The sequence below is a fragment of the Aedes albopictus genome, chromosome 2 (genome assembly GCF_035046485.1).
Source record: "Aedes albopictus strain Foshan chromosome 2, AalbF5, whole genome shotgun sequence".
Taxonomy (NCBI): Eukaryota; Metazoa; Arthropoda; class Insecta; order Diptera; family Culicidae; genus Aedes; species Aedes albopictus.
Window position 1 is genome coordinate 268,386,738 of NC_085137.1, and position 19,398 is coordinate 268,406,135.

The 19,398-nt window shown below is 46.3% G+C and overlaps 1 protein-coding gene and 1 long non-coding RNA gene across 5 annotated transcripts in view; both read right to left on the reverse strand.

Moving 5' to 3' along the window:
- LOC109621778 (integrator complex subunit 3 homolog) overlaps positions 1 to 19,398 on the reverse strand; it is a 490,050-nt gene that overhangs the window by 127,406 nt on the left and 343,246 nt on the right. The gene's annotated exons all lie outside the window — the stretch shown is intronic.
- LOC134288075 (uncharacterized) lies at positions 14,340 to 17,060 on the reverse strand. Its single transcript, XR_009997745.1, has 2 exons — positions 16,065 to 17,060; positions 14,340 to 16,034 (listed from the first exon to the last, which is right to left on the reverse strand). It is a non-coding gene; the product is annotated as an uncharacterized LOC134288075 (long non-coding RNA).

A 19,398-nucleotide genomic window follows, 5' to 3' on the forward strand; every position in this document is an offset into this window, starting at 1 on the left:
AAAATTACCAAAATTCCTAAAGTACAATATATGAAAATTCGAAAAGTTTTATGACATATTAATTTTGCTCCATACGTGCATTTAAACTGTTCAACAACAAGCTTTCATATGCTGGATAACATAAAACATATATTACATTATCCCCCTTGATCTGTTGGATCAAGAATTAGCAGACAAGCTGAACCTTTCTGGACCCGTGTCGCCTCTGGGCCTACGATGGACGGGTGGCACCGAACGATGTGAAGAGAATTCACAAGTAGTAGATTTGCGCATTACCGGCACGCAAAACAACGCTATAGAGTACCAGCTGTGTGGAGCGCGGGCAATATCAGGCTGGATTTATGGGTAAACGCGCTACAACGGACCAGATGTTCACCATTCGCCAGGTGTTGCAGAAATGCCGCGAATATAACGTGCCCACACATCACTTGTTCATCGATTTCAAATCGGCGTATGATACAATCGATCGAGAACAGCTATGGCAGATTATGCACGAATACGGATTCCCGGATAAACTGATACGGTTGAGCAAGGCGACGATGGATCGAGTGATGTGCTTAGTTCGAGTATCAGGGACACTCTCGAGTCCCTTCGAATCTCGCAGAGGGCTACGGCAAGGTGATGGTCTTTCGTGCTTGCTGTTCAACATTGCTTTGGAGGGTGTAATAAGAAGAGCGGGGATAAACACGAGTGGGACGATTTTCACGAAGTCCGTTCAGCTGCTTGGTTTCGCCGATGATATTGATATTATTGCTCGTAAATTTGAGACGATGGCGGAGACGTACATCCGACTAAAGAGTGAAGCCAGGCGAATCGGATTAGTCATTAATGTGTCGAAGACAAAGTACATGATGGCAAAAGACTCCAGGGAGAAATCACCGCGACCGCCACCCCGAATTCATATCGACGGTGATGAAATCGAGGCGGTTGAAGAATTCGTGTACTTGGGCTCACTGGTGACCGCCGACAACGACACCAGCAGAGAAATTCAGAGGCGCATTGTGGCAGGAAATCATGCCTACTTTGGACTCCGCAGAACTCTACGATCGAATAAAGTTCGCCGTAACACGAAGTTAACCATCTACAAAACGCTGATTAGACCGGTCGTCCTCTATGGGCACGAAACATGGACCTTACGTGCAGAGGACCAACGCGCCCTTGGAGTTTTCGAACGGAAAGTGTTGCGTACCATCTACGGCGGAGTGCAGATGGAAGACGGGACTTGGAGAAGGCGAATGAACCACGAGCTGCATCAGCTGCTAAGAGAACCAACAATCGTAAATACCGCGAAAATCGGGAGGCTACGGTGGGCGGGTCACGTCATCAGGATGTGGGATAGCAACCCGACTAAAATGGTTCTCGAGAGTCATCCGACCGGTACAAGAAGACGTGGAGCGCAGCGAGCTAGGTGGGTCGACCAAGTGGAGGACGATCTGCGGACCCTACGCAGAGTGCGGAACTGGAGACAAACAGCCATGGACCGAGTGGAATGGAGGCGGCTACTATGTACAGCAGAGGCCACCCCGGCCTTAGCCTGACCGGTAAGTAAGTACTATGTGGAGCGCGAACGGTCAAGGAACTCATGCTACCGTATCAGTCACTCGACATGAGCAGATAGGTCAACGATACCCACATTGTCGTAAACTGCCGATAGAGTCCTACTTCAATATTCGTCCGCAAATTCTCATCGGATCTTAACACGCAGCTGCCGGCCTCGTATTGAAGAGCAAAGAAGGAGACTTAAATAACCCCATCGCTGTAAAAACTAGGCTTGGATGGACCGTCTACGGGGGTTGCAGTGATGATGAAGGGTCAAATATCGTCGAATACTCGTTTCACATTTGCGAAACTGATGCTCAATCGGATGAAAACCTGCATCAAGCAGTCAAGGATTATTTTGGCCTTAAACAGAAGTATAAGCTGCTAGAACAGATGTCGACAAGGACGGAGTCGGACTGTAGCGACGCTGAATGTCGAATAGGACGATGGGTCAACAATGTCAACGATGAATGCCATGAAGATCGCAATGCTAGGAGAGCACCAGAAGCCGTCAATCCAGGCTTCAATCCTAGAGGACATTCTACCACCAATATTCCGGTTAATCGCTCGGAGTCCACCCAATCTTCGATGCTTCAATGCTGTAATCGCATCCAAAATAGCACGCCTCTGTATGGCGACAGAAGTTCTCCAGTGATGACTCCAGGTTCTATTGCTTGCAGTAGGCGGCACGCACCCATGGAGCCCTCCGGAAATCGTGACAACGTATCAGATTATGACAGACCATTTGACTGCCGCTTTTCGTCGATGGAGAATCACCACAATGATGCACTGGTCAACTCTCCAGTACCGTTACGCCATCCACAGTTGCTGAGTAAATCATCGACCGGCGAGGACCCATGTTCACTCACGAGAAGTCATCTGGCTGCAAGGCAAGCAGTGCCCAAAGAACTTCCTACGTTCGCAGGCAACCCGGAGGAACGGCCTGTATTTCTCTCAATGTTCAACAGCTCTACCGCTATGGGCGGTTATTCAAACGAGGAAAACGTCATATGACTACAAAAAAGCCTCAAGGGAAAGGCCTACGAAGCGGTTAAAAGCCGCCTAATGCATCCATCCAATGTACCAGGTGTTATGGACACACTCCGATTGTTATTCGGTCAGCCTGAAGCAATCGAACGAGCATGTTTCTGCACACCGAAACAATGTCTAGCGAAGAATCATTGGAAGAGCAAAAGTGTCCGCCAACTGCTCATCGTTTCTGGAGTTATCGCGTGACTCAAAGTGGGCCACCGTGAGAGATCTAGGCCTCTGTCGTACATGCCTTCAAAAGCATGATAGTAGATGTGAACGGAGACCGTGCGGAAAGGACGGCTGTACATTATATCACCATGAACTTCTTCATAACACCAAGAGAAAGCAGAAAGCTGCACCGATTACACCGCGGTGACGAATACAACTGCGTCCTCCGAAGTAGACAATAACTCTGTGCAAGAATGTAATACACACCAGTCTTCAAGTAAAGCAGTTTTGTTCCGGTACCTGCCGGTAATCCTGCACGGGGAAATTTGGTCCATTCGAACATATGCCTTCTAGGATGAGGGATCTGCAATGACAAGCTGAACCTTTCTGGACTCGTGTCGGCTCTGGGCCTACGATGGACGGGTGGCACCGAACGCTGTGAAGAGAATTCCCAAGTAGTAGATTTGCGCATTACCAGTACGCAAAGCAACGCTAAAGAGTACCAGCTGTGTGGAGCGCGAACGGTCAAGGAACTCATGCTACCGTATCAGTCACTCGACATGGAGCAGATAGGTCAACGATACCCACATTGTCGTAAACTGCCGATAGAGTCCTACTTCAATATTCGTCCGCAAATTCTCATCGGATCTAAACACGCAGCTGCCGGCCTCGTATTGAAAAGCAAAGAAGGAGACCTAAATGACCCCATCGCTGTAAAAACTAGGCTTGGATGGACCGTCTACGAAGGTTGCAGTGATGATGAAGGGTCAAATATCGTCGAATACTCGTTTTACATTTGCGAAACTGATGCTCAATCGGATGAAAACCTGCATCAAGCAGTCAAGGATTATTTTGCCCTGGACAGTCTTGGAATATTGAAGACAGCTAAGCAACTTCTTTCTACAGAAAGTCAACGTGACGTCTCGCTGCTGCAAAACCTGTTCACCATTCTGCTAAAATTTCGCGAGCGTGCAGTAGGAGTTACGGGGGACATCAGAGAAATGTACCACCAGGTTCTCATAAGGAAACAGGATCAGCAATGCCAAAGATTTTTTTGGAAAGGTGAAAACGGCGAAGCTCAAGTCTATGTTATGAATGTGATGACATTTGGGGCCAATTGTTCACCAGCATGTGCACAATACATAAAGAACCTCAATGCCGAACGATTTGCCCACGAACTCCCTGAAGCAGTAGATATCATCGAACACTTATGTGTTAAACATGACACCAGTTCTCGATTTTCATTTAACCGTAGTGTGGCCAACAAAAAAAAACACCCGTAGAAGGCCGGCAGGGTACCCGGGTACCCACGAAATGGAAATGATTATATCTCGGCGATTTTTCCACCGATTTTAAAAGTTTTTGCCTCATTCAACTAAGAAACTCATTATCTATCGAGATCATATTTGGTTGGACCGGTCCGATCATCATAGGTACCGGGAAATCCGGATTTCCGGATCCATGTTTTTATACAATACAATATACGGGATTTTCGGTAGGTTAGTAGCAATTTCGGTACCAAGCATCGTAAAATTGCTTTGGCATATTGTATCTGGCTGGCCTGGAATCATAAAACGTGTTGACTTTGAAACTGTGATTTCGGAACACGCTTCTCGTGGGGCCATGGTTGACCATAAACACTTTAAGAAATCCTAGTCTTAACAATGTGGGTTTCAATATGGTATAAGGACATGCTCCCAAAAATATGGATTTTCCGAAAACCACGGTGATTAGATCGGTCTAACCAAATATTTTCCCGATAGATGATGAGTTTCTGAGTTGAATGAGCTAAAAATTTCCAAAATCTATGAAAAATTGACGGAGATATGATCATTTCAATTTCGTGGGTACCCGGGTACCCTGCCGGCCTTCCACGTAATAAAAAAATGCAGGAGTTCCTCCCCCTGCCCCTCCTTACTTTAAAATTCGGTCAACCCCATTAATAGATGTATATTCACGAGTTCTAAGATCTAACAGAGTTCCAACATCCTAGTTTCAACAACCATTAAAATGTCGAGATTTGAAATTGAAAAAGGTACCCGGGTACCCTGCCGGCCACATAAGTGTTAAAAAAAATGCTCTTATTAATTTTATTACATGATTTTGTAGAATCAACAATATTCATGTATTACGGTCACCATTGTAATGTCTAAGATAAACAGTAAACATGTTATGTTTTCTTTTAAGCGTGAAAAAGGACAGGTCGAAAAATTAAAGAAAAAACAAGGTGAAATAATCCAGTCTATTCAGAAGCTGCTGCTTTGTTTTTTTGCTAGGTAAGTTTATAATTTCTGTATCTCATCCTGCATTGTAATTTAACTTATTATGCCTCTCAAGAAAAATCAGAATATGGCGATTATCTGCCTCTGGCTTCTGATATAAGCGCGACAGTAACTAATCATAACAGCGTCACCAGATTTAAAAGTATGTAATTCCATTATATGGGGTTTGACAGCAAGACCACTCGTTCCACTGAGCCACTCATGCCGTTCATCACAAATACATTCAAAAACATGTGTCACTTCACGAAACCCACGTGCTTTTGTTTTTGGCGGGAACACTTTTTCTTTTGTTTTGCCTTGCGACTGTCATGCGGCGGTATGCCTTGCGATCGTACGACCGCCGCAGGATTCTAATAAAAGATAAGTGCGACAAAATATGCATTCCTTCATTTTAGCTAATTGGTATCGAAGAAGTGGAGAAGTATACTTATTGACGAGAAGAAATAAACTGGCTAAGAAAAGACAAAGCTTGAATGGAGTGTTTGTTTAACTGATTTGTTTTTTTTTTTTATCGCAGAATCTAGCAGATTTTGTTCGGATTGAACGTTAACCACAACGATGTCATCGGCTACAAAGATTCGTTTTAGAATACCGCGCCACAAACCACAGACCGGAACCAAATATCATTTTCACTTGGACTTTATGTACATAATGAATAAATTTGTTTAGAAAGTTGTGTTTAGGTTCTACTCATATGTATGTAAACAAAACAATCAATAAAATCGCTTTTTCACATCAATGGACTAGCATTGTTGAAACAACAAAATGTTATTTAATAACATTTTTCATTTTAATATGGCTCCTTTTATTATTTCAATACACTGTATTTGTAGGTTTGAAAAATCTTATTTTCGTTTCTAAAAAAATCTGCTTTGTTTTTGACAGCTCCATGTTTTTAGGCATTTTAAGAAGCAACAATTTCCATTGTTGGAATCAAATTTGTAAATTTATTGAATCAACAAAAAATACTGGTAAGCCCTGAGTCTACAAAAATATTTGTTGAATCTATGCAGAATTCTTTTGGCTTTACAATATATTTTTCTGCGTGTAGCAGCCTTCACTCGGCCCTTTACCTCACGTCTCCACTAAAGTGTCTCGAGTATACCAAAGTGACGAATCGTGGTCGTTTTGACAGGTCTCCTGCTCGATTGGAACTATGGGGATTATTGGGCCGCCCGGTTGAATTACCACTGGGCATATAGTACGATGCTACAGCGCTGGCCCCTCGGCTGGCCCTGGCTCAGAGTCAGAGAGAAAAATGTAACAACAACAAAACATTGTAACCGCGTTGAGTTTTGCACAATAAAGTTGAGTTCAGTAATCGTAACGTTTTTCCCCGGTTATTCTTTTATTCGCTACGGAAATTCCACTACCCAAACCTCCGACAGGTTATGGAACCAGTTGTTCGGTTGGAATATCGGGAAGTTGTGCAGTTAAATCGTCGGTTCGGTCGGTTGTACGCGCAGGAGAATTCCCTCGAGGAGGAGGAGGAAGACTCGGAGGAAGATGGCGGACGCTGCTAAGTTTTCGTTCCCGAGACTTTCCAACACAAATTGGAACGTGTGGAAATTTCGGATGGAGATGCTTTTAACTCGCGAGGAGTTATGGCATGTGATTGACGAGGCCAAGCCGGTGCCTGTCACGGAGCAGTGGACGAAGGAGGACAGACGAGCCAAAGCTACCATCGGACTCACCATCGAGGACAGCCAGCTGGGATTGCTGAAGAACGCCACGAGTGCTCATGATGTATGGGAGGCACTACGACAGCATCACGAGAAAGCTACAGTAACCTCTCGTGTTTCGCTGCTCAAACGGCTGTGCAGTAAAAACCTCCACGAAGGTGGCGACATGGAAAACCATCTTCTAGAGCTCGAAGAACTCTTCGATCGTCTACAAGCAGCTGGATTGGAGCTCGAGCCGGAGATGAAAGTGGCCATGGTTTTGCGGAGCCTCCCTGACTCGTTCAGCGGTTTGGTGACCGCACTCGAGAGTCGCCCGGACGACGACATTACAATGGAGCTGGTGAAGTCAAAACTGCGGGACGAACATCTCAAGCGCACGGAACGAGGAATGAACGATAGCAAGGCTCTGAAAACGGGACCAAGCGGAAAGGCATCCGAAAAGGTATGTTTCTTTTGAAAAAAGCCCAGCCATTACCGGAAGAACTGCCGAAAGTACCTGGCTACTCTCAAGAGGGAGACGGATGCAAGCAAACGTGAAACCTCGTCGAATGCAAGTGGACAAAAAGCGAAGCAGGCACAGGACTCCGGTGTGCCGTTACTTTTCTGGGCGGATGCTGGTAGAAGTGCTCCTGCGGCAGAGGAAGATGGAAAGTGCTATACGGTGAAAGGATCTACGCGATTCTGGTACGTCGATAGCGGCGCGTCACAGCACATGACAAGCAACAAAGCCTTTTTCTCCGAGCTGGTCGAAGACGTGCGGGTAGAAGTAACTCTTGCCAACGGTAAGAAAACGGTTGCTGCTGGAGTTGGCAACGGAATGCTGCTGTGCGAGGACGGCGGCGGAGAGAAGCGTGATGTGAAGTTGCAAGACGTTCTCTTCGTCCCAGAATTAGAAGGCAGTCTTTTGTCCGTGAGTATGCTTGTTGCGAAAAATTTCTCTGTTGTGTTCGATTCACATGGATGTCGGGTCTGTGATGCGAGTGGCTGCACGGTGGCGGTCGCTGACTTGCGTGGTGGGATGTACCTGTTAAGGTGTTGCGAGAGATCTTTGGCTGCTGCTGCGTCTCGCCACAATGAATTCTGCCAACATACGTGGCGCCGTCGCTTTGGCCACCGGGACTACGACGTGGTGGACCTGATCAACAAAAAGGAGCTAGGCATTAACATGAAGGTGGTAGACTGTGGAATAAAGCTGGTGTGTGAGTGTTGTCTCGAAGGCAAACTGCATCGGAAACCATTCCCAAAGGTAGCTCAGAGGCGTGCTAAGGAGGTGCTCGAGCTTCTGCACACTGATGTGTGTGGACCTTTCAAACATGTGACACCCGGAGGCAAGAAGTATTTTATGACGATCATTGACGATTATAGTCGTTATACCATCGTATACTTGCTGGCGAACAAATCCGAAGTGCCTGGGAAGATTAAGGAGTTCGTGAATTTGGTTAAGAACCAATTCAACCGTAAGCCAAAAGCGATAAGGTCCGACAACGGAGGAGAGTACGTGAATACCGAGCTACGTGAGTTCTTTGCTGCGGAAGGCATCAGGGCGGAATACACCACACCGTACTCGCCGCAGCAAAACGGAGTGGCTGAGCGGCGTAATCTCTACCTCCAAGAAATGGCTTTATGTATGCTCATCGATGCCAATCTTCCAAAGGAGTTCTGGGGCGAGGCGGTATCCACGGCGACGTTTCTCCAAAATCGATTGCCTTCTCGTTCCGTTGGATGTACTCCGTTTGAGCGCTGGTTCGGTCGCAAACCGGTGATGCAGGGATTGAAGGTGTTTGGCTGCGAAGCGTACGTCCACATCCCGAGTGAGAAGAGGGGCAAACTTGAGAGCAAGGCGAAGAAGATGGTCTTCATCGGATACTGCAGCCAAGCTAAGGCGTATCGGTTTCTTGACCTGGACACTCGGAAGGTTACTGTGAGTAGAGATGTCCGTTTCCTGGAATTGGGTGCAGAAGTGAATAGTGAACTTTCCACCGACGTTCGTAACAAAGGAGAAGTAGAAGTTGAGATCGGTAGTGCGGAAGACAACCGTTTGGAGACGGAAGATGATCCGGACGAAGATGCAGACTCGTACTACAGTGGACCAGAGGAACGAAGCTCGGAAGAAAGTGATTCTGCGGTTGATGAAGCTGGAGCTGCTGGTGGTGTAGTTCAGGACCGGCGGCGATCTGGCCGCATTACTCAGGGTGTGCTACCGAGAAGGCTCGAAGACTACGTAATCGGTGAAGCCGGTATGGCTGCGTTTTGTGGTGATGAACCGATGACGTACGAGCAGGTGATATCTTCTACTGAAAAGAAAAAGTGGCTTGCTGCGATGAAGGAGGAGATGTCTTCTTTGCAGGACAACGACACCTGGACACTCGTTCGGTTGCCACCCGGGCGGAAACCCGTGGGAAGTCGCTGGGTGTTCAAGAAGAAGGAGGATTCGGACGGCCAAGTTGTACGGTTCAAAGCTAGAGTAGTGGCCAAAGGCTACTCTCAGCGCTTCGGGCAAGATTTTGAGGAAGTTTTTGCGCCCGTTGCGATGCAACAAACGTTCCGCGTTTTGCTGGCCGTCGCTAGCAGCAGAAAGATGGATGTCAGGCATATCGATGTCAAATGTGCTTACCTCTACGGACTGTTGAAGGAAGATATTTTTATGGCTCAACCACCGGGTTTCGAAGTTGCTGGGAAGGAGGACTGGGTGTGTAAGCTGAACAGGAGCATCTACGGCCTGAAACAGGCCGCACGGGTTTGGAACCACACCATCAAGGAGTTCCTGACAAGTATTGGCTTCGAACAGTCGACTTCGGATGCGTGCTTGTTCATGAAGAACCTCGGCAACGGAGAGTGGCTGTATTTGTTAATCTACGTGAATGACATGGTGCTCGTGTGCCGTATACAGAACAAAATCGACAAGGTTGAAGAGCAGCATCGGTAGAGGTTCCGTATCACTTCGTTGGGAACAATTCGTCCCTTTCTGGGGATGAGTGTGAATAGGGAAGCTGATGGAGTATATTCGATCAACCAGAGTGCTGCTATTCGAAAAATTGCGAAGAATAACAATCTGGAGGAGGCCAAGCGATCGAATGTTCCGATGGACACGGGCTACTACAAGAACAGGATGGAATCAAAGAGCCTACCGAACAACATCGAGTACCATCGTTTGATCGGGTCACTGCTATACATTGCCACGAACAGCAGGCCGGATATTGCTGCGTCCGTTTCAATATTGAGCCGGAAAATCAACAACCCGCTTCAATCGGATTGGACTGAAGTTAAGCGTGTTGTGAGATACCTTTGCGGAACAGCAGATTCAATATTGCGCCTCAATGCCAAGAATCTACAGTTGGAAGGTTTTTGTGACGCCGATTGGGCAAGTGATACCGCGGACCGCAAGTCGAACAGTGGATTCGTGTTTCGTCTTGGCGGCGCAACGGTGAGCTGGAGTAGCCGGAAACAGTCATGCGTTTCGGCTTCTACGATGGAGGCTGAATATGTAGCTCTAGCTGAGGCTGGACAGGAAGCTGTCTGGCTGCGCCGACTTCTTGCGGAACTGAAGACAGAGCAGAAATCACCAACCGTTATTTGGGAGGACAACAAAAGCTGTTTGGAGTTCGCTACCCAGGAGAAGCAAAACCGTCGCTCCAAACATATAGATACGAAGTATCACTTCATCAGGGAGCTATCCAACTCTGAAGAAATTCTGCTGCGGTATTGCTCCACCGACAACATGCTTGCGGACATAATGACAAAGCCATTAGGAGCTGTGAAAGTACGGAAGTTCTCGGAGATGTTGGGACTGGAGGCCTGCCAACGCCGATCATCGAGTAGGAGTATTGGGCCGCCCGGTTGAATTACCACTGGGCATATAGTACGATGCTACAGCGCTGGCCCCTCGGCTGGCCCTGGCTCAGAGTCAGAGAGAAAAATGAAACAACAACAAAACATTGTAACCGCGTTGAGTTTTGCACAATAAAGTTGAGTTCAGTAATCGTAACGTTTTTCCCCGGTTATTCTTTTATTCGCTACGGAAATTCCACTGCCCAAACCTCCGACAGGGATGACAGCAAATCGGCTGTTCCAATTTTGACGTTTCTCCTCTTTGTTATTCCAGACTCGTTAGTCTCCACTAGTCTGAAATGTCTTGCCATTTTGCTGCCAGAAAAAGAAAACGTAACAGAAATGATCAACACCGCTGCTTTCCATGCAAACAACGAGATAACATTTCTGTCATGACACATCTGTCCAGCAAAACGGCAAGACATTTCTGTCTAGTGGAGACGTCGGGTTACCCCAGGTCCCAGGTCTCCACTAGACAGAAATGTCTTGCCATTTTGCTGCCAGAAAGAGTAAACGTAACCCGACGTCTCCACTAGACAGAAATGTCTTGCCATTTTGCTGGACAGATGTGTCATGACAGAAATGTTCTCTCGCTGTTTGCATGGAAAGCAGCGGTGTTGATCATTTCTGTTACCCTACATCTCCACTAGACAGAAATGTCCTGCCATTTTGCTGCCAGAAAGAGAAAACGTAACAGAAATGATCAACACCGCTGCTTTCCATGCAAACAGCGAGAGAACATTTCTGTCATGACACATCTGTCCAGCAAAATGGCAAGACATTTCTGTCTAGTGGAGACGTCGGGTTACGTTTTCTCTTTCTGGCAACAAAATGGCAAGACATTTCTGTCTAGTGGAGACGTTGGGTAACAGAAATGATCAACACCGCTGCTTTCCATGCAAACAGCGAAAGAACATTTCTGTCATGACACATCTGTCCAGCAAAATGGTAAGACATTTCTGTCTAGTGGAGACGTTGGGTTACACACGTCGGCTTTGACTTTTTTGGACCCATGGATGTTGCTATTGGAAGAAGGAAGGAGAAAAGGTGGGGAATGATAGTAATTTGCCTAACAACGCGAGCGGTTCACGTCGAACTAGCAAACTTGCTAAGCACCGACTCTTGCATCATCGCTCTTAGAAATTGTATTGCAAGCAGTCCTGCAAAATATCAGTCTCAGTGCCTGTTTTTCAGCCGAAAATGAATGACTGCGGCGGTCGTTTTCAGTTCCTCGATGTGAGAACTGACAGAGTCCGAGAGCTCAATTCGTGAGCTACCCAACAAGATCAATTCCCAATCATCCACACACTACTCATGCTGAAAGGCCATTCGTCTCAAGCGGTGGCTTGTGAGAGTGAGTGCCCTATACGTTAGCACGGGTGAAAACTCTCAACTACAGAAAATTGAATGGAAATTTAGCCCTGTCAGCTCTCGCTTTCAGCACGCTGCGTGCGTGTGTGAGTACCTATTTCATTTCGCTCCCGTGTTGCTGATCGGAAAGCAACTTTGACAGGAAAACCAAAACGGAGAAAATGAAAAAAGCAAAATATCGCTATCATAAAGGCCTGTCGAAAAATTGCAGCACTGATTGCAAGACGCGGAGTTCCAAGGACAATCCGAAGCGACCGAGGAACTAATTTTGTAGGTGCTAGCCGTTTACTCGAAAAACTGCAGAAAACGATCGACGAAGCAGTTATGTAAGAAATCGTGAGCATCGAAACCAGCTGGACGTTCAACCCACCCCTGGCACCTCATATGGGCGGCGGTTGGGAACGCCTTATCCGCAGTCTAAAAAAAACTTAATGGCCATATGTCCTTCGAGAACGCCATCCGAAGAGGTTCTGCGAAACACGCTCACTGAGGTGGAAAATACTTTGAATTCTCGTCCGCTGACGTACGTTTCCATTGACGATCCTGCTCTTGCGCCGAACCACCTTTTACTAGGGTCATCAAACGGTACAAAACCCCTTGTACCATTGGACGACTGCGGGGCGCTGTTGAAGCAAAACTGGCGAATGTCGCAAGCTTCAGCAGCCCAATTTTGGAAGCGATGGTTGTCCGACTATATCCACTTATCCGCGAGCGGTAATGGCGGCGGCGGGCACAACCAACCGATTCGAATTTTGCCGTTTTGTGGGGATCGCAATCGGTTGGCGCCACCGATCGGTGGGTGAAGGGGTGAGGAGGAGAATGAAACTGTTTTGACTTTCCCCCAAGAAACGTCAAATTCCGAACCGGTTTGATATGCCCGCCGCCGCCATTACCGATAGCGGATAAGTGGATACCGGAGATAACTAGGCGAACGAAGTGGTTCGTGGATACAAAATTACTTGCCTTGGACGACATCGTCATCATTGTGGATCCCAATCTGCCACGGAATTGTTGGCCGAAAGGGAGGATAATTGGAGTCAACACCGGTAAAGACGGACGTATTAGGTCTGCTACAGTAAAAACAGCCAACGGGGTCTATGAAAGACCTGCTACAAAACTGGCGGTACTGGACGTAAGCCGCGGATGAAGGTAAGTTAACCATGAGATCACCATACCAGGGGGGAATGTTGCCTACCCTATAGTGTGGCACGCAGTGTGGCCTATTGTTGCCTACCCTATTGTGTGGTGGCAGATTAGATGACGAAGGCAAATGTGGTGTTATTTAGCGTACACAGTTATTAATTCTAAAATCATTCCCCAAAATTTAAACTACAAACGTTCAAATTATTACGTAGAATTGTCCTAGTGAGTGAAGAATTTTAGCACCCCAGTTGGAAATCGAGTTCGTTAGATAAACTAAGCTAGGTATAGATCTTATGAGCGATAAGCAATCTGAAAGGAATTGAAATATTTACTCTAAAATACTAATTAATGTTGATTGCAGCTTCAATCCGCTACACTGACAATCGCACAACGATATAGATCGTTATACTTAAAGGGGAACTAAACGTAAGTACTAGTTTATGCCGGTTGGAACCTATGTCAAGTAAACTTATATCTATAGCAGCAACTGCTTTCATTGTCTTAAGCAGATTATTATCCGTTGCAAGAAAATAGAGAGCGAAAATGGTGCAAAATCGCTAATAGACCTCCGCTCGTACGTTTAATCGTTCTGGTGTCTTTTACAATAAGTGCGCGAATGGGCCAAAGAATACTGCGCCGAAAACACCAACACGATTTATCGTACTGGCGGAGGTATACGAGCACTTGCGCTCAAAAATTTTCGCGCAACGCATAATACATAAATCATCACATAAACTTATATCTATACTCATGCAACATATAAATATTATAAAAACTTACATCTACCTACGTTCATGCATAATCCTTTCCTAAACTTACATCTAGCATGCAAAACGTAGACAAAAATAGATTGTTATCCACACCTTAGACGAGACTCGCGAAGAGGAAAAAAGCAACGTCAAGTGCAGCCCAACTGAGCTGTCAGTTGTAGCCCGTTTGATTACGTTACCTAAAACGAGGAAAGTATTGCTATCTGACATGAATTCTGAAGCCAAAATTCACTCCGAGCGGCATTTTCTTCTCCTGTACTGTCAAAAATAAATTGAAAACTAAATATTCCAATGATTACTTTGCTTGGCGATTGTTGGCGATGCAAAATTTCACCTCAACATGATTTTGTGCGTGAATGGGGTTTGTAAGAATTGACTAGCTCAGGGCTCCAACCTCAGGGTCGCCACCTACTTGCTACGAGTGGACACCAACTATACCAAGAGACTGAGGAACAGGGGCGGAACAACACAAGACATCCAAGGACCTCTTCCCGTTAAAAAGAATGGCACAAACACAATACAAATTTAGCTTATACATGTATTTCTTTTGACTTACATTCGTTTAAGGGGGGAATAATCGTTGTGGCCGTTCTGTTCTTGGTGGGTCCCATGGTGACGCATGCTGGCTATGGAGAGAGAGAGGTGGGTCGTGTTGGCTGGCTTTGTGGTGGAGCTGGCTACTTCGCTTGGTGACACGGTCGTAGGCTATTGGAGGCGGAGGTGGTACACAGCAGATCTCCAACGGGTACTTCTGGGGTTATGCTGGGACTCGACGTTCCCGGGCTCGCTCACGGCGCAGAGGCTCATCGGATATTGGGTTCTAGCTGGCTAGACCCTCACCTCAAAGACTACGGCCGGTGCAGCTCGTGGCGTGTGGGCTGGCAATGGCGTGACGCTCAGGGTCCACCAGCCCGGAACTCGCCGAATCGTTCCTCTCGTCCGATCCAGGTCCAGCACTTGGGGAAGTTTTTGGTGTGGTCTTGTTGGCGCTAGAGGGTTTATCCGACGTTCCACTTGCTCGCTCACGGCGACGTGACGCATCGGATTTTGGGTCTAGCAAGCTATACCCTCACCTCAAAGACTTTGGTCACCTCTGCCCGTGGCGTGTGGCGGTGCAATGGCGAAACGCACGAACAACCACCAGCAAGGGACTCGCCAGAATCCAGAATAACGCTCGCTTTCCTGTCTTACGGATTCACTGCCGGTACTAGGGCGACCGGGGTTGGTTTCCCGTGAACCAGGATTAGCACGTGGAGATGTTCTTGGGGTGGGTTGATTGGTGCAGGATGGTATTTCCGACGTTCCGCTTGCTCGCTCACGGCGACGTGACGCATCGGATTTTGGGTCTAGCAAGCTAAACCCTCACCTCAAAGACTTTGGTCACTTCTGCCCGTGGCGTGTGGCGGTGCAATGGCGAAACGCACGAACAACCACCAGCAAGGGACTCGCCAGAATCCAGAATAACGGTCGCTTTCCTGCCCGGCGACCTGGGATGGTTTTCCGGTTAAGGAAGTCGCAATGGTCCGATTCAGCCCGTCCACGTGCACGAAGAGGATTCTCCGGGATTCGCTGAGCCGTATCCGATCGAAACGGGCTGGTCCAATCTTCCAGTTCGATCTTAGTAACCAGGATAGCGTTGCTGAGTCCACGCGCTCGGAGGAGGCCCTCTAAGAACCAGTTCCCTCCGGACACTAGGGGCCTTGCTGATGACTTCGGCGTATCGGGAAAACCCCTCCGATTCTGACGTGAACCGTATCACGAACACTTTTTTTGATCGTATTCGACTTTTAGTCACTCCCGTCGTTTCGTGAACCGTCCTTTGAAAAATGCGTCCGCTCGGTTCTAAGGTCGTAACTACTCTCCCCCTTTCTTCGATCTCAGCTCACATCACTCCTTCTCCTCTCTCCCTTCCTCCTCTTCATCCCTCTCTCCTCCTTTGCTTCTTCCGGGACTCAGTGTTGACAACCGTCCCGACTAATAGTTGACGTAACGTCGAGGGGTTAGTGTTGAGGTCCGATTTTTATAGCAGTTTATATACACTGAGATATCTTATGCGTCTGTTTTATATACTTATCGAAATTTAAACTAATTTAGACCAGTAATTGTTTAGAAGATTTCTGTTTTATGTTAGGATAGTTTTACAATTTGTAATTGTGCCATAATTATATCTTTTGTACCTATTTTAATTTAATAATCTATTGTCCTTGTCAAGACCTACGCTTCTCAAGAAATGTGGAAGATCTATGTACCTATTCCTATCCCTACAAAATCTTGAACACCCTGCCTTGAGCAACCCACTTGTTCCCAAGCCTTTGGTAACAATCATCGCACCTCCCATTTAAAAAAAATAACTTTTATGAAGGTATTTTTTTTTTATTATCTTGGTTTACATAACCGTTTTATTCGATTTGGGTACAATTCTCCGGATCCATTTATGGTTTAAATTAATCCCGTAAAATACTAACGTTATAAGATATCTGCTGGTAGTGGCTCGCAGTATAATCTTTTTATTTTATTTACTTATTTTTTTATTTTTTTTTTGTATTCAATTTTGCTGTTGGTTTTATTAAATTAGTTTCAGATCAAATAGCTTTTCTCTTCAATCTACCGAGGTATCTAATTTCATTCACACTCTCATTTATCCGCTCTTTCAATCGGGTACCCTTCTTACTTCATTCACTCAACGCTTATTCTTGATCATTCATACATTCTTAATTCTAATGCTGTCTCAATTATCCTAGGGGTTATCCAGAAGATATCGACTTTCTTCAAGGATGGCTCACGCTAGAAGACTGTAACCGTCTTCTGGCAGGTCGATGAGGCCAAAGAACTACCTTATCGACATCTATTACTTCCTAACTTCTTCTAATCTGACTCTGAAGACTGTCCCATATAATCTTCCTCTCGGGAAGAAATGGAATTACATCTGTTTTGAATCTGTGACCCAGACGGTTTCTCGAAGAAACCAGTGAGTCCCCCGTTTGCCATAATCTTGACGATTTATAGCAAACGTTCTTTTCGACTTCGCGGCTTATTTCTTCTCTACGTAGCTGTCAAACTCTACGAAAACAAAACATAAACATTGAACCAAATTATTATTGCCAAACAGCAGGATCGCTACTGATCGACTGGAATTTCTTTGAAAATACCCGTTTGAATGGAGAATTGACCCCTGCAGGGTCCTGAGAAAACGATGCAGAACATTCCCAATCTTCACCGATTCCCGACTATATCCCTGCAGTGTTTGGAGGTGGATTCGACTGATTGCCCTCTGGTGCTGAATAGAACAGTGACGGTCTCTGTTCTCGTGGCACATAGGAGGCCGAACTCTCCGAGGATGCAACTCTAGGAACTGAACTACATGAAGTAGCAGTTGTGTGAAAACCTATTCTTGGAAATGTAGCTAAATTCGGAACGGCTGAAGGGAATGCTAGGGAGCCGTATCCCGAGCTGACTTCGATAGCCCTTGAAGGCTTGGGAACAGTACCCGTATAGGTCGTAGTACTACCCATTATTGTAAGATTAGCCCTAGTCGTGACTGGCAAGGTCTGAATCCGTTCTATATTATCCGTTGGCTTAGTGTGAGCATCCCTAAATTCCCGAAGCAGGACGAGTTCTTGTTCTAATTGCGTTAAAGCTCTTCTGACTGCCCCTTCACCAGTATTCCCTGGATTCTCCGAGTCTAACAACCCCAATCTAAATAAGGCATTTATTACCACACTGTCATCCTCAGTGGTCCTAGTCGACGCTGAAGTATGAGTTACTGTGGGGACGGTCGACGGTACCGTCACATTTCCAGTCAATGGTTCTCCTTCGGTGAAGAGATTGTTCAAATCACCATCTTCCACACCGTCGGTCGACATCGAACGTTTACCGTAGAAAAACCGATTAAGTCTCGCCAAGACCGCTTCCTGTAGCCTACCAACTTCGACACTGTCTTCTGAACCCACATGCTCCTGTAATAAGCTCAGGCGGTTGCCTATGTGCAGCAGTCTGGATTGACATCTTGGTGGCACTCCTTTGGAAGAAATCCTGATAGTTTCCTCAATTTCGTTAAACTTTGCTACGCAGATTTGGAATTCCAATTCCGGGTGCTGTTTGATAGTCCTAACCGGGATCTCACTAGTTTTCTCGACCTTCAGTGTCTCTCTCAGAGCTCTTCGCTTTCTTGAAATGGACTCCTTATTATTGAAAACTATATCCCTAATCTCTAGTTCATAGTCTACTTCATCCTCGTTTAGGTGATCAACTCTAAGGTCGTAATAGTGATGCTTTAACTTCTCTATTACTAAATCTATCACGCCAGCAGCCATTTTAGATTTTTAATAAAGAGAAAAGCTATAAAGTATCAACTAATTTAACGTATTTAAACTTAATAGAACCAACTAATCTAATTATTTTTTCCAATTCAATTCAATTCATTTATATGTAACTTTCAATTCACTTATTCCTATCTGTACAAAAACTTATTTACAAAATCCACTTTTTTAATAATCAATTCACTTTATGCTGATATAGAAATCCAGATATCGTTATCGTAGTATTTTACCGAATATATTCGTTTAGAAAGGATCAAACGGAGTTTTATGTAGCCTCAATGAACACCACGCTTACGTAACACCACGATACATTTCACCATAGAGAGATGGATAGTGGGTCTCCCGGAGCAAGTAGGCAAAAATAAATTCTGAAAAGATTTATTTTTGTTTTAGTTGGATCGCCAATTGTAAGAATTGACTAGCTCAGGGCTCCAACCTCAGGGTCGCCACCTACTTGCTACGAGTGGACACCAACTATACCAAGAGACTGAGGAACAGGGGCGGAACAACACAAGACATCCAAGGACCTCTTCCCGTTAAAAAGAATGGCACAAACACAATACAAATTTAGCTTATACATGTATTTCTTTTGACTTACATTCGTTTAAGGGGGGAATAATCGTTGTGGCCGTTCTGTTCTTGGTGGGTCCCATGGTGACGCATGCTGGCTATGGAGAGAGAGAGGTGGGTCGTGTTGGCTGGCTTTGTGGTGGAGCTGGCTACTTCGCTTGGTGACACGGTCGTAGGCTATTGGAGGCGGAGGTGGTACACAGCAGATCTCCAACGGGTACTTCTGGGGTTATGCTGGGACTCGACGTTCCCGGGCTCGCTCACGGCGCAGAGGCTCATCGGATATTGGGTTCTAGCTGGCTAGACCCTCACCTCAAAGACTACGGCCGGTGCAGCTCGTGGCGTGTGGGCTGGCAATGGCGTGACGCTCAGGGTCCACCAGCCCGGAACTCGCCGAATCGTTCCTCTCGTCCGATCCAGGTCCAGCACTTGGGGAAGTTTTTGGTGTGGTCTTGTTGGCGCTAGAGGGTTTATCCGACGTTCCACTTGCTCGCTCACGGCGACGTGACGCATCGGATTTTGGGTCTAGCAAGCTATACCCTCACCTCAAAGACTTTGGTCACCTCTGCCCGTGGCGTGTGGCGGTGCAATGGCGAAACGCACGAACAACCACCAGCAAGGGACTCGCCAGAATCCAGAATAACGCTCGCTTTCCTGTCTTACGGATTCACTGCCGGTACTAGGGCGACCGGGG